Source organism: Spermophilus citellus, assembly GCF_964194105.1.
Source record: "Spermophilus citellus genome assembly, chromosome: 13".
NCBI lineage: Eukaryota > Metazoa > Chordata > Mammalia > Rodentia > Sciuridae > Spermophilus > Spermophilus citellus.
Window position 1 is genome coordinate 62,930,021 of NC_138193.1, and position 16,696 is coordinate 62,946,716.

At 37.8% G+C, this 16,696-nt stretch overlaps 1 protein-coding gene across 1 annotated transcript in view; it reads left to right on the forward strand.

Moving 5' to 3' along the window:
- Positions 1-3,006: 3,006 nt before the first annotated feature.
- VPS54 (VPS54 subunit of GARP complex) overlaps positions 3,007-16,696 on the forward strand; it is an 87,023-nt gene continuing 73,333 nt past the window's right edge. Inside the window, exon 1 of the mRNA XM_081264647.1 lies at positions 3,007-3,569. The gene's annotated coding sequence lies outside the window, so the exon portion shown is untranslated. The remainder of the gene's footprint in view (positions 3,570-16,696) is intronic.

Here is a 16,696-nt window from a genome sequence, read left to right on the forward strand (position 1 = left end):
TTGCATTTATTTAATTGATAGAGATGTTGAACATTTTTTTTCACATATCTGTTGACCTATTTTATTTCTTCTTCTGTGAAGTGTCTGTTCAGTTCCTTTGCCTATTTATTGATTGGATTATTTGACTTTTTTTGTGTGTGTGTTTTTGTGTTCTTTATATATCCTAGAGATTAATGCTTTATCTGAGGTGCAAGTGGCAAAGATTTTCTCCTGTTCTAAAGGCTCTCTGTTTATGTTCTTGATTGTTTCCTTTGCTGTGAAGAAGCTTTTAGTTTGATATCATCCCATTTATTGATTGTTGGTTTTACTTCTTGTGCTTTAGTCTTGTTGAGGAATTCAGTTCCTAAGGTGACATGATGGAGATTCGGGCCTAGTTTTTCTTTCAGTAGGTGCAGGTTCTCTGGTCTAATGCATAGGTCCTTGACTCACTTTGAGTTGAATTTTGTACAGGGTGAGAGGAGTTTAATTTCATTTTGTTACATATAAATTTCCAGTTTTCTCTAGAGTGCTTTCTTAACCTAAGGATGAGGTAGAATTTTTTTCCAAGGCTGGTGGTCAACATTAATGGTGGAAACTCCTGGAGTAGTGCCTGACTTTGGGCATCCTTATAACTACTTTCACAAGTCCAGTGAAATTTGGCCTCCTTACACAAAAGGCTAAGAAACACCCAGTCTGCTTTATCAGCCAGGGACTGCTGGGATGTATTCCAGCAATCCAAATCCTGTTTCTACTTTTTCATCAAATTAAAATAAAAAAAAGGAACAGCAATTTTCATCTGGTCTGGTCTGTGTTTTAGCACATGAGAAAGAAACCACCTCAGCCAGTAGGCCCCAACTATCCAACAGAAATAGTGAGGTGCTAATAGTGCAAAAGGGCCAACCTGTCTCCAGGAGGAGGTCTTGAGCACCATTTCAGGAGAGGAGGAATTGGTAGTTTTGAAGTAGAGGCATGCAGGAGGCAAGAGAAGGAAGAGTATGGAATCAGGGATGGGCTTAATGCCCGCAATAGAAAGGGAAGTCTGACATGATTTGCCCTGGATGGCCACAGGATTGGGGGAGTTGGATTTTTTTTTTTTTAACTATGTGCCCATGATGGTGAGTTTAGTCTTGAGTCTGGCAAAGGCTAATTCTAACTGTGGCTCACAACTATGTTATCCTGTCATTGGAATTTTCAAGTGGTAGGCACCCTACTGGCTCTTAACTGCCCATATGGTGCCCACTGAAAATGTGGACTTAGATTACTGGGAGAAACAGGTTAAGTAATATTAATTGACACATGCATACAAAAGTAGCGAGAAAAAGTAGACCATCTGCCCTATTGGGCAAATGACAGTCGAACTCCCTTTTCCCTGGATCTTTGAGTCTTCCCAGAGAGTCACCCTGGGATATCACAATTATCCAGGGGATGGGGTCTTCCACTCAAGGGTCTATCAGAATCTCGGGTTATCCAACCTATTGGGTAAAGATTTTTCACTGTCTTTGAAAGAAGTGCCTTATGATTGTCCTCAGGGGAAACTTTCAATAGCTCCTCAGTCCCAGTGTGCTACGATTAGAGATTCTCTGCAATTTGTATTTGGGGTAAAAATGGGAGTTCATAACCCAATTGAGTCAAATGTATGAAAGATGATATATCATGAGCTTTGTAATGTTTTGAACAACCAATAAAAAAACTATATATATATATATATATATATATATATATATATATATATATATCATAAAGCAGAACAGTGAGGGCTTCAGGGGGCTTACCTTCTATCTGGCATGCCAAAAATGTCACCGGAGGAGAGTCAAGTCAATGTCCAAGTTCTTACGGTCTGGAACAAAGAATTGAGCAAGACACATAGGAGAAGCAGCTAGATTTATTGAAAGTCAAAGTGCATTTCTCAAAACAAGCAGCAAAGTGGGAATGGCTCAAGGATCCTAGAGCAGAAGTCCACTGTCTTATATCAGCCTTCACTACGGGATTTCCAGAAAGTGTGGCACTTGGCTTCATTCCACTTCCCTTGGTCCTATTGCTGTCCAGAACCGGAGTTCCCATAGCAACATGGGTGGTCCTATTGAGCACAGGGCGGGGTGGGGGTTACCATAGCAACGGTGGGTGGTCCTCTTGAACCCAAGCGTGTGTGTGTGTGTGTGTGTGTGTGTGTGTGTGTGTGTGTGTGTGTGTGTTCCCATAGCAACTATGGGTGGTCCTGTTGAGCCCAGGGCGGGAGTTCTCTTGGCAACGTGGGTGATGCAAGCAGGTACATCGTCCGGTGACCCGGCCGACATCTTGGCATATTCCGCCATCTTGTCATCCCTAACTTCCTGCTTCGGTGGGGGAAGGGACGTGGGGAAAAGTGGAGTTCAGCGAAGATTTTTGTCTTTACGTGTAGGACTATTAGAGGAGGCGTAGGGGAGCCTTGCGGGGTATTCCCCGCCCCGGGGGAACGCGGCTGCGCCCTCGGAGGGCGCGCCGGCCCGCGCCAAAGCCCCTCTCCGAGGCTGCGGCGCTCCCCCCCGGCCCGGGCCGCGGTCCTCCCGCCCCGGCAGAGCCGCGCGGTGGATTGTGGGCTGGGGGCTGCGGTGGCCTCGCGGCAGCCTCCGACACGGTCTCCCCGGACCCTGCCGGGCCGGGCCGGCGGGGTGAGGAGAAGCAGTGGAGCAGGGAGCAGAAGCGCCAGGGGCAGTGGTCGCTGCGCGGCGGCGGCGGCGGCGGCGGCGGCTCCTCTGGAGGCCGGGGATGTGGGAGAGGCGGTGGCAGCAGCGGCGGAGGCGGCGCTGCGGACCCGGGGGAAACTGCTGGCTGACGGGACACCCTGGAGAGACGTGAGGGAGCCGCCGCTGCCGCCTCTTACCCCCGAGCGGAGCTGGGCTCGAGAGGGCGACCCTGTGCTCCCCTGGCCCGCGGGCCAGCCGGCGCGAGGCGGAGGCGGGAAGCCGGGCTCGGCCCGGCCAGGCTCCGGCGGCCGCGGAGCAGCAGCCTCGGCGCGACGTGGAGGGCTGGAGGCGGCGGCGATGCACTAGGCCTGTCTCTGGGGCGGCTGCCCGGGACCGCAGGTAGGTGTCGGGCCAGTCCCCCGCTGCTCACTGCGCTCCGGGGCCCTGGCTCACCCCGACCTACTGCGGAGAGAGGGACCGAGACCCCACTCCCTCTGTCTCCTTCCTGGCCCGAAGCGGACATAGTTTCGGTCACAAGTGACCGGCGCCGAAGCTTCCATTCTCTCCGCTACCTTCTTTTCCTTGTCACTCTCCCTTTGGGATCCCGGCCCACAGCTCTGCTCCTCTGCTGTCGGCGGCCGCTGACGCCGGTCTCGCCCCTCGCCGGAATCCCGGCTCTGGAACTTCCATCACTCCTCTTGGATCCTGACCCCAAACTTTTCTTGTCTTCTTCCAGCCGGGCCCTTAACCCCTTTTGGAGCCTTTTGGGATAATTTTTATTAAATATTTTTCAATTTCCCCCCAGCTCTGGGAAAAACTAACCTAAAGAATAATTCGGTGTTTTGCAGCTAGGCAATTTAAGCTCGCAATAATCGGTTGAGTAGTTTTCTTCTGTTGTGCTTCCTTCTATATCTGCATGATACAAAGGTAGGCCATCCCTGCCCTCCCCTTGTCGTTTGGGAACTTTTGCCTGACCATTATAATTAGCTACTGCTCTGCCCGTGTGTTGAGTTCAGGATGGTATTTTTAGAATTTTGGCCGACCAGAGTTGCAAAAAAATTTTTTTTGTTTTAAATTCTCTTTTAGCCAGCTTTATTTATTTATTTGTATTTTATAGAGGCTCCACTTTTGAAGAATTATTCTAATTGGCTCTACTTCTGACTTGTCAAACCCAGGGCAGTCTTAAAAGTAAATGCTTACTTGGCAAATGATATCATATTAAATTATTTGTAGTATACAGATAATCATATTGTTATAACTTTAGCTGTAGATCTTGATGAACCTTCACTTTTATTAATCTGATGGGGAGTTCTAATTGGGAAAGCACAAGTACCTTGAGAGCCTAATTGATTACTGAGCAGTTATGATAGAACAGATGGGATTTGTTTGACTCTATTTGTACTACAGTCAGAGTCTGATTTCCTAGAAATGGGTATTTGTGGTTCATAGTGATCATCATTGCTCCTGATAAGCTTAGACAGATCAATATATGTAATTGATAATTTTGGTTTTTGATAGATGTTTGCAATTTTATTGTTATTTGGCTATTTTAAAATCATATTCTGGTAATTTTAGAATTATTATATTACCAGTCCATTCACAATAAAACTGTAAAGACTATGCTTTGTTATTGATATTCATATATCTTGTTCCTGTAGAAGTATTGTTACTACTGCGTTTGACTTTCTGAAATGTTTTTCATTGTTTTCGAAATTGTCACTGGTAAGATCATCCAGTTTAAAGGAAAAGATGATTAAATTTGCATATAATTGTTTTCTTGAAAAGTTAAAATTTATTTCTGGATAAAATCATTAAATTTTTATGTCAGAATTGAAGTTAAATCTTATATAACCCATGAAATGGCAAACTGCAGAATTTGTTTTAATTACACTCCTTTTTCTATCAATAAAAGTTGATTAAAATTCCTTTTTTCTGCTCTTAGCTTTTTCTTCTTTTTTCCTTTTCGGTTCTGGTGATTTATCCCAGGGCCTCACTCATGGTAGGCAAGTGCTCATAACTTTTTAAAAATAGCTTTTTTTTTTTGAGTTATAATTAACAACATTCCATAAATACCCTTGTGTAAAATGTATTTCAGTGGGTTTTAGCATATTTACTGAGTTCTCTGACCAGCACCATAATAGAATTTTAGAAGATTTTCATCACCCCAAAAAGCCTTGTACCCATTAGCAATTACTCCCCATTCGTCCATATTACCTGCAGCTCTAGGCAATCACTAATCTACTTTTTATCTCAATATTTGCCTAATGTGGGCCTTTCATACAAATGGCATTAACTCAGAATTTCTTGAAAAGTTATGCTTTTAAAATCAGTTTACTTGTTTTATTTATTTGGGTCAGGGAATAAACAACTGGTCACCTGATATTTAAAGGGATATTGTAAACAACAGATATACTGTTTGGTTAACATAAGTACAAAATTTGGAGAAAGAAAAAAGCATCAATGGCTTCAGTGACCTGAAGAGTTAGTTGTGTCCACCAGGGCTAAGTCAAAGTTAGAGGAGGAGTTTTGCCACTGAATATTAGGATATCAAGTTGGAAAAAGGCCTTAAAAGTTAATCAGCTTCTTCCTGCTTACTTCACAAATGATTGGCAGAGACCATATTAGGAAATCTAAAAGGTAGAAGCTTGAATCTCTAGGATGCTGGCTTAAGAACCGCAATGTGGACCTGAAAAACAAGAAATGGGGAGTGTGGTTGGGGGTGCGTTGGTTGTTAGAATTGTTTAGATTCTCATGTGTATTTGACATTTTGCTAGCAGAGCTTGGAAAGAACTTGGACATTCTTCCAACTTTGAGGACAAGGGGGTGACTAAAGTATCTCTGTAAATGAAATGCTTTACTTAAGCACAGCAAATATATTATTTAGATAGCCTCTTGTATTGTTAACATTTTTTAAAATCCAAATTTTAAAAAGAACTATTTTCTAAAAATTGTAATTAACAAATGATTGTAGTCTTCCTTTTTCAAAGATCCAGAGGTCTCCAAGGGCAGTTTAGCCTTCCAAGGGACTTTTGACAGTGTGTGGGGACATTTTTGGTTGTTAGAACTGAGGAGGGTACTGTTGGCATGTAGCCAGAGGTGTTGCTAGCTATTGTACACTAGTAAAAGACATACCCCATCCACACAACAAAGAATTATCTGACTCAAAATGTCAATAGTACTATTATAAATCTGTTGTTTGTATGATTCTGGTAAAGACTGGAGATGGTGTTCATGACCCTCACCTGGTAGAAAAATACTCTCCACTTAACACTTGAAATTTTCTAGCAACTCTGCTGGGAGGGAAAAGTAAAAGGAAGTCTATTAATGACATAAAGAATATGTATATTCTTTACTTTGTAGTTGTCTTCAAATCTGAAGATAAATACTTTTCCCTCCCTTAATATGCAGCTTTATATTACATAGATTTGAATTATATTGATAGTTTTGAATTATTGGTTATTGTTGCATATGTTTTTAAAATTTGAAATAAACATGGTGTATCTTTAGCCACCATGTCCACTTGCAGCTTCAACTGCCAAGAAAGAAGTTAGCTAAGTGTTTTGATTAATTAATATATTTATGCTTGTACATATATATGTTATGAATATCCAGAAAAGTTCACACTTTATACTGAAATCTCATCTTATTTTCCCATTAAGCAATTGGCATTTTGTGCTTAGCATTTTGAGTTCATTTGATTAAAATACATAAAGTTAATCTCTTTATAGTTTTGATTCTTATTTAATGTGTTTTTGTGTGTGTGTGTGTGGGGGGGGCTGGGGATTGATCCCAGGGCCTTGTGCACGTGAGGCAAGCACTTTACCAACTGAGTTATATCCCCAGCCCCCCTATTTAATGTTTTTAACAAGTTAGTGGTGAAAAATGATCCACAATTGGGACCATTTTTGCTACTTAGTATCCACTTGACCTTAGAGAAGTCACAATCTTTCTGATCCATGGTTTCTCATCTGTAAAATAATGGTAGTAATGATTCCTGTATTACAAGGTTATTATAAGAATTAAATGAGTTAATGTGTATTAAGATGCTATGTCAACTATAATAACTACATAAGTGTTAGTTAATTGTTTCAGAAGTATCAAATTAGAAAGCAATATAGAAGTTGCCAAAGATGGGAATTGAGAGATAGCAAGGCCGAGAACCATGACTGATGACAGGCCCTAAGAAGAGAAATACTAAGTATATATTTCCATCTATCTATAATAAATTTATAGAAGAATTAGTATATCACCATATACAAGTACAAATTGATTTAATACAAGTACAAACTGACTTCCTTCAGTAGCCCTTGAGGTTTTCATTCTTACAGTATAATAACTGATTAATATAATGGTGAAATTAAGTTCAAGAAAGGGTTACCTTGGCTGGGCATGGTGGTGCACACCTGTAATCCCAGCAACTCAGGAGGCCTAGGCAGGAAGACTACAAGTTCAAAGCCAGCCTCAGCAATTTAGCAAGCCCTTGAGCAATTTAGAGAGACCCTGCTCAAAACTTACAAAAGAGCTGGGGATGTGGTGCTGTGGTTAAGCACCTCTGGATTCATTCCCCAGTACCAAAAAAAAAAAAATGTATGTGGGAGGGGGGCAGGGGGTTAACTTGTTTCAAAATATGTATTTGAGAAAACATTTTCATGTTTTTGAAATAAGTGTTTTATTTCAGATTTTCTTTTGGGAATTGACTTTTTACAAAAAAATTTACACTTTCCAAGAGTAAGCTATAGTTATTTAGATTAATTACTTTTTTGAGAATAATTGCTTTTGTCTGTATTTAGTATGCATAACTTCTTTTGCATTTGAAGGGTTATTTTGTAGCCAGTGATAATTGTTCCTTAAACGGGAGGGCTTAACTGAAGAAATAGGGGTTTTAAGCCTACTCATCATTTGTAAAATTCTCATCCTGTTCTAGGTTTGTTTCTTTTTCTATTATTTTCAACATCTTTTTATGCAGAGAGTTACTTTGACTTTTCTATATATCCAGTAGTCCATTGTGCTTAGCATTTTAGTTCATTTGATTAAAATACATAAAGTTAATCTCTTATAAAGTTTTGTTAGCTGGTCAACTTTCCTTAAAAGTAAGGTATGGAAGTAGATGAAGCTCTAACTAGTCAGTATGATTTTTCAGGGGGTAGCTTGAAGGTTATTAGCAGTAATATTCAGAGTAAGCCATGTGGTAGTATTAAGAATTTTTCTTAATACAATGGACTTTAAAAATTGAATTTTAGTAAATAGAATTAAATTTTCATAGCAAAAAAAATAATTATGTGGGGCTGGGGATGTGGCTCAAGCGGTAGCGTGCTCACCTGGCATGCGTGTGGCCCAGGTTCGATCCTCAGCACCACATACAAACAAAGATGTTGTGTCCGCCGAAAACTAAAAAAAAATAAATAAATATTAAAAAATTCTCTCTCCCCCTCTCCCTCTCTCTCCCCCCCTCTCCCCCTCTCTCTCTCTCTCCCTCTCTCTTAAAAAAAAATAATAATAATTATGTGAATTTGGATAATTTTGCATTCAAACAGTTGACTTTTTTTTTAACTCAAAGGACACTTAAGGAGTAGGTGTTTGTGTATGAATATTATGGTGATGCATGATATTTTATGAATTTCTTTTATAGAGTGAATGAAGTATGATTTTGAAATCATAAAAATTATGTCAAGAAAGTTCATGCCCTAGACATCTTTATTTACTTATTTGCAATTTGATTAAACTGAAGAACAGGAGGCGGATTGTAAAGGGAGTTTATGCCAGAGATTTTAGACCTGATGAGAGTAACTTAAACAAATGTGAATTTTAGAGAAAGTGATTTTGAAGTTGAGGGAGATTAGGATCAAGAAAGAACTTTTGGTACAAGACTCTCACAACAGTAATCTTCAAATAAAGTCCTTAATTGTAGTAGTGGCAATTGGAATGGAGATTTAAGGGAAGGATTTGTGGTATGTTTGGAGGTAGAATCCATAGGCCAATCTGACTCGGTATAGAAATTGAAGAATATGAAGATGTGAGGGAGTCACATTGGCTCTATGGTTCCTGGTTTGGGAAATACATAGATGGTGTTGTTGTTAATTAAGTTAGAGAAGATATCAAATTTTGGCAGCTGGAGAAGGTGAATAAAGATGGCAGATAATGACTTTTAAGTTTTATATATCCTGAATTTTAGGTATCTATGAAACATGTTGTTAAAGGTGTCCAGTATATGCAGTTATAAATTGGAATGTGGGACACCGAAGAGATTATGACTGGAAAAACATCTGAAATTTTAGTTTTCACCCTCTCTAACATTGAGTTCAGGGTTTTTTGTGTTTGTGTGTGTTTGTGTGTGTGTTGCTGGGAATTGAACCCAGGGCCCTGTGCATATAAGGCAAGCACTCTACCAACTGAGCTATATATCCTCAGTTCAAGTTCAATTTTAATGTATCTTTCACCTAGATGATTGCAAATTTCCTATCTGGTCTTCTAGTCTTGGTACATCTTCTGTGCTGTTGTCAGTGGCCTTTATAAAGGGTAAATCTGATTATATCATTCCTCTGCTTAAATTATTTGTAACTTTCATCATCCTGATGAAATACATATTCCTTATTCCTTTAACAGATTTATAAATTCCTTTAACTTCTTTTTCCAAATTACCTTTCTAGCCTTGATGACTCACTACAACTTATCCCATCCTCCACGAATATAATTTTCTCAGGCATATTGAATTATTTGTGGTTTCTGATAACATGTTTTGTTATGGTTTGGATCTTAAATGTTCCCCAAGAGAGCTCATATGTTGAAGATTTCATCCTCAGCTGATGGAGCTATTGGGAAGTGGTGGAAAATTTAGAAGTTGAGGCCTAGTCGGAGGAAGTAGGTCATTGGGGATGAGCCCTTGAAAGAAAGCTGTGTTGGGACCCTGACTCCTTCTTCTTATCATTCTCTTTGCTTCCTGGCTGCCATGAAGTTAGCAGCTTTACTTCACCATGAGTGTCCTGCCATGATGTTCTTCCTCACCACAAACCCAAAGCAATGGGGCCAAGTGGACATGGGCTGAAACTATGAGCCAAAATAGACCCACTGCCTCCCTCTCTTTGTGAATTTCCTCCTTTGAAAAGTAGAGGCCATTTGTTCCTGAGTATTCTCCACATTCTGAATTGATCTCTTTCCTTACAGTTAGATTCTGTGAGACATTTCTGGCAAGACTGCCACAAAGATGATATGTGACCCTCCTACTGTATTATAGTATGTATCAACAGGCACTTCATATCAGGCTGCCCCTGTATTGGTAATGCACACTTGGTCATTTGGTAAAGGTGGAGCCTGACAATTCTGTATTGTTTAATAAATAAACAATAGGGTGATGCTTAATGGCGATGTAGATATTCTGTGCCCTAATCTTATTTTCTTTTTGGTAATGCTGGGGATTGAATGCAGGGCCTTTGAACCTGCTAGGGAAGCGCACTACTGTTGAACTGTGTTCTTAGGCCTCAACAGCTTTTTAACCAATGGTTTTGGCATACACTAATGGTCCTTGCTTAAATAAAGTGCTACCTTGGAGGATTACAAATGGTTGTTTTCTAACTTTTCCATCCTTCTACATTTATTGCCTTTATTGACTTTTGAGAGCTTTGAGGTCAGGTTAGATGAAAATTGAATATAGGCCATTGAGTTTAGAAATCAGGCCATTACCAACCTTTTTCTGAACCAGGCCTGGAGTTGGAAGACATTGCTAAGGAGATAGAGAAAATAAAGGTTTGCCAATGAAGGGGATGAAGAATTCTCACTGAAGGAAGTAGGGTTCAAGGAAAGAAGTTTAATTTGATACTTCTTTGTTGTTGTTGTTTGTTTGGTTGATGAAGATATTGAAGATAGGAGAGTCAGGGAATAATTAATAGAATAAGGTCCCAGATGAAATGGGAAGATGTGAGGTTAAGAACAGCCAGTTAACTCTGAAAAGAGTAGACACCTATATTCTGCTTCAAAGGAGTTTTGTATAGATGAGAATTAGGTATATTTGGATATGAGGAGGGTCATCTGAAAACTCTTTTTAAACAGTTACTTTTGAGCATAGAATTGATGGAGGTTGGCTAGGGAACACAAAGAAGGTGGTAAAAATGTTACATATACTGTGGGGAATGGGAAAGGGAAAGGGAAATGTTTCAAGATAAGTGAAAGGATTGAAAAGAGAGTCTGTTGAAGTAATTGACCATGGGATTCAGGCTAAGTAGAGAAGTTAGTAAGGCAGAAGTGAGCTAAGACCCAAATAATGGAGAGGAATGCAGAGGTAATGCCAAACTAATTGATGAACATTGTTACTTTTTTCTTAAAACTAACATTTATTTCTATTCTTGAGCCACTTACTGACTTAATGCAGATGTGTCTAGCTATTTTGCTTTATTTTTCCTAAAATGAAAATTCCTTGAAAGCATTATATTTATTCTTACTTAGCATTTACTGAGTACTTAGATTATTTGAAGACCTTGCCCATTAGAGATTGGGTATAAAACATATATAATTAATAAAGATAGACTGTTAACACTAGATTATTTCTATTTTGAAAGGAAGAAAAGTAGAGTGGTTCCCAAACTGTATAAATCCAAGTGTTGTTTTATCTTTGTGAAAATATTAATACATGATTTCTTTTAGCAATTATTTTCAAAGCAGAACAGAGTATACAGATTTTAACTTTACTTTTGTATAGACATTTTAATAACTGTCTAACGGTTTATATATTTGAAATGTATTTATTCTTCACTAACTGCATGAGTGATTTTACTTGTTAATCTTTGACCAGTATACCAAAAACACAACACCAGTGTGAATCTGGCTTACTTTGATTTACAGAAATTTCACAAGTAATATATCAATGCTATTTTTGTTTTTCACTGAAATTTTTACACGCTAGACACAGTTAGACCTGGTGACCCTGAATTCCTGAATTTCAATGACTCATATAAAGCTATGTTATAAGTTTCTAATGAGTACTGGGAAAAAATACTTTTGTTTTGAATAATACTTAGATTTTGAAACTAAATGTTATTGAATGAGGATATTTGTGATTTTTATCCCTGATAAGGATGTCATATGAAATAGCACTTATTTTATAGGTCATTTAAAAATATTTAAATCTAATATTATAAATGATTATAATTTTTATTTTCCTAGCCAACATTAGCTCTTACTGTTCCTTGTTACTGCTAAATCAAAAGTAAATAAGCAGGGCTGGGGATGTGGCTCAAGTGGTAGGGTGTTCGCCTGGCATGCGGGCGGCCCAGGTTCGATCCTCAGCACCACATACCAACAAAGATGTTGTGTCCGCCGAGAACTAAAAAATAAATATTAAAAATTCTCTCTCTCTCCTCTCTCACTCTCTCTCAAAAAAAAAAAAAAAAAAGTAAATAAGCAACTTCAGGAAGCAAATGCATTCAGTTTCTGACAAGATTCAGGGTCTCTTAAGTGTCCCATGGGGGATGTAAGGAAAAAGCAAAATAGATTACTAAAACTTTGTTCTTATTTTCTGGGTTCCTTTTGCTTTGTACATACTTCTTTAATGCTCAAGATGAGTATACAAATACTTATAATATGACAGCCTAAATTAGTTTGTATTTCTTGAAAGTTAAGATTGATTGTTAATGTTTAAATTTTTAATTCATTATTTTTCTTTTCTTTTATTATTATTTTTATTTATTTATTTTAAAGAGAGAGTGAGAGAGGAGAGAGAGAGAGAGAAAGAATTTTTAATATTTATTTTTTAGTTCTCGGCGGACACAACATCTTTGTTGGTATGTGGTGCTGAGGATCGAACCTGGGCCGCACGCATGCCAGGCGAGTGCGCTACCGCTTGAGCCACATCCCCAGCCCCTTATTTTATTTTTAAAATATTTTTTTTAGTTATAGATGGACACAATACCTTTATTTAATTTATTTATTTTTATGTGGTGCTGAGGATCAAACCCCGTGCTTCACTCATGTGAGGCACACGCTCTACCACTGAGCCAAGACCCCAGCCCTTTACTTTTTAAATATTTTTTGTTCTAATTAGTTATGTATGACTGTAGGATGCATTTTTGCTATATCATACATAAATGGAGTATAACTTTTCATTCATCTGGTTGTACATGATGTAAAGTTATATAAGCATATATGCACATAGGGTAATAACATCTGATTCTACTATCATTCCTACTCCCATGCTCCCTCCCCTCCCTTTACTCCCCTCTGTCCAAATTACCTCTATTCTTCCTCCCCTCCTTATTGTGAATTTGCATCTGCACATCAGTTAGCTTCGTTACTGAGCTCATTGTGAGCAATAATATATGATATGCAATTAAAACATTTTTAAGTACTTTAAAATTATGATTATTAAATTTTGTCAATCCTAAATAGTGTTTAGAAGTCTACTGTTATTTATGTCTAGGTTGTATGAAAGAAATTTAACTATACCATTTACCAGAGATTGGCTCTTAAAATTCTAAAAATATAGAAATGTTCTTAGAATATGAGATATTGGAAGTCTTTTGTAGGCAAACAGCAAGAAACCAAACAGGTGAGATTAAAGAGGATATAGGCAGAGTTTTTTTTGTATGATAAAAACAAGACAACAAACAAACAAAAACCCTCCTGATTTTTATCAAATTGACCTTTGGTAGGACATTATGTGGTTTTTTTTTTTTTGCATATATTAGTTCCTTCTAATTTGGGGAAGTCAAGTTTGCCATATTTTGTTTGCTTTTATTATTAATGTAGTTAAGTACTGATTTTTCTTTTTTATTAAATTTAAATTCAAAATCATATTAAAATAAGTTTTCTTTGTCCAGCTCCAATGTAAAAAAACTTCCCACTTTGTCTCCATTATCTCATTACAAACAGACATGTTATAAATGATTATTTATAAGTCAATTTGGAATTCAGAATGTTTTCGGTTGAAAGCACTAAGATGATGGCCCGTAGTAGCCCTTTTATCCCACATTCTAGATGAATAATTATCTCTTTGCTAAGAAAGTATAGTAAGTTACACTGATGAAAATATATAGTACCCTTTTCCTTAAAAAGAGTTTTTTCAGTAGTATAAGTCTTATAAAATGCTTTATCACAGTTAGATGTTAATTCTTCCTGTCATTTAATAGAAGACATAAGTAATATGCTAGTATAGTTATGTTACTATAGTAAGGTTAGGTTAGTGATATTAGTAATTGATCTGATAAGGAGGGAAAGAAGGAAAAAGAACTAGGAGTCTAATGGGTGGAAGGCAATAGTGAAATAATTTAGATTTTTTTAATTGGAGAAGCCATGTGGTACAGAAACAGGAGTGGAATTTTGAATCAGAAAATCTGAATTCAAATCCTATCTTCATAACTATCTAAGTGTTCTGAAGCCAAGTTAGTCTTCAGTCTATTTCTATTTGATGTAGATCGTTGAATCACTCATGGATTGGGTCATTGTTTTGAAGACCAACAAACCAATCTGAATGGAATCAAGAGATTATGAACTATATAGTGTTTAGTGTAATTCTTACTCTTGTCTTTATGGTGCTCCCTTCTCTATCATCCTTCCTTCTTTCACTGATAATGTATTTTCACTGCACTCTTGATTATAACTTCAGAGGACATTAGAATTAGTCATGGGATTGAAGCAATCTCCAGTTTTACCTAAGTTCCAACTGGTCTTCCCTGCCTGCTCATGCAATAGATGAGGGCACTGGGCATAGGACTAGGATGAAGCAACTAGCTCTTCTAGGTCAGTTTGCTTATTTTCTCACTGTCGCCTGACAAAAGTCCTTTGTTTCTCTAGATGGAACACAAAGCTAAGGTGCCTTGTAGTCCCTAGGCTTGGTATTCTTTCTTTTTTTTTTTTTCCTCTACCTTTCCTTTTCTGGCTTTATCATCACTTTTCAGTACCCCTGCCACCATCCCCAGCTACATTCCTTGCCACAGGTGCAGGCACTGTTCTATGCTTTTCTTATAGTAAATTGTGTCTGCACATATTGATTTGCTGCTTCCCGTTTTCCTTTTTCTTCCTCTTCAGGACTAGGACTAAACAAACTAACTTAAAAAAAGCAGGGGGGGTGGTGGCCAGTGGAGGGGGACACACCAAAAAAGGCAGCTCAGGATCCTAAAGATAAAATTGATTTTAAAAGTTTGGTATAGTCCAAATGTTAATCCTAGATATTTGTAATAATAATAGTAATTGCAATTGTTTGTTGTCTAATATGTGCTAAATATTATGCCATGAGCTTACTTAAGTTTTTTCATTTAACTCTTACAACATTCCTATGAGAAAGATGTTGCTGGTGTTCCATTATACAAATGAGGAAACTGAGACATGTGAAGGTTTAAAGTTTTCAAAAGTCATACAACTAATAAATGACAGAGATTTAACTACCTATAGATAGTATTCCTAAGCAGTATATTATATTATGCTTTAAGAAAGCATAGAATAAAATTTTAGAAATACAAGTAATGTTATACCAACAAAAATATATTTTAGACATAGAGGTTTTATTTTATTTTGAAAATATGTAGACTTACATGAGACATTATTATTGGCTTCTGTGTCCTTACCTTCTTTCCATAGTATTTATTCATTTGTTCATTCTGTGAACATTCATGCAGTTTATTGAATGTTTAGACTCTGTTAGCTATTATATAGGACAGTAGATGACATAAGTATTAAGTTTACAATATATTGGGGGAAATGGGGAACAAGCAGATAAATAAATCACTTTTAATTTGAGAAAGTACTATAAAGATTTATAAACTATAATGCTTGTGATAGAAAATAGTGTGGGGGGTGTTTTGGGTTGTGGGGAATGAAGGGAGAGAAATGCTTAGAAATAATAGTAAGGAAAGACTGGTTCTAGGCAGAGCTATAACCACTGTCAACATTTTGTTGTATATTTTTCTGTATATTGTATTGTTATATTTTTTTTAGCAAAATGAGATTGTACTATGTGTTCTGTTTTATTATGTTATGGTTGAGTCTCTTGAACAATGGCTGAACACTGTATTTTAATTTCCTCACCTTATATTCTAGTCCAGCCTCTGCAGTTTGGCTTTCATAACTGGAGTTGACATTGTTTTCTGATACGACTGATACCTTCCTAATTGCCAAATTTGAAGGAGGTTTTTCTTTCCTTATTTTGTTTGCACATTCTGGATGGATATTTCTCTCCTGCTTTTCCTCCCACTCTTATGAATATTTCTTCTATTACAAACTTTTTTTTTTTTTGGTGCTGGGGATTGAACCCAGGGCCTTTTACATGCTGTGCATATGTTTGCTCTACCACTGAGCTACACCCCTCCAACAACACAGATTTTTATCTACCCCCCACCCCCTTTCTCTCTTTTTTGCAGTACTGGGATTTGATGGGGCTTTCTACATGCTAGGCAAGCATTCCAACACTAAGCTACCTCTCCAGTCCTTTATGTATCTTTCTTTCATTTCTTTTTTTTTTTTTTTAAGAGAGGGGGGGAGAGAGAGAGAATTTTTTAGTTCTCGGCGGACACAACATCTTTGTTGGTATGTGGTGCTGAGGATCGAACCCGGGCCGCACACATGCCAGGCGAGCGCGCTACCGCTTGAGCCACATCCCCAGCCCCTCTTTCATTTCTTTCTTCAGAAATGTTGGGAGTCTTTTTAGGTTCTGTATTTGGTCCTATTCTCTTATTAATACACTCCCAGAATGATGTATTTGGCACCAAGATTTTACAGTATATAATGACTTACCACAATCTTGTAGATAAAGTCCAAACTTATTTGTAAAGTATACCCAGTTTAAGCTTAACCTTCACAAATATTTGCTCTAAGGATTCATATCAGCATGTCCAGTCAGTCCATATGTCCACCCACAAAAGGAATAACAGTGGTGTCCTTCATTTAGTTCATCCTTGTGATGTAACATAGTATCCATGAGTAGTTAAGTGGGCTTACAGATTTTGTTATCTAGTTTTAACTAAAGGGAAAACTTGAATGAAAGGTATTACTAATAATAGGAGTACAAGTAAATAAAGTGCAAAGCTAGGTTTTCTTCCTACCTATAGGCTTCAGTAGCTATATGTGTTAGTTCT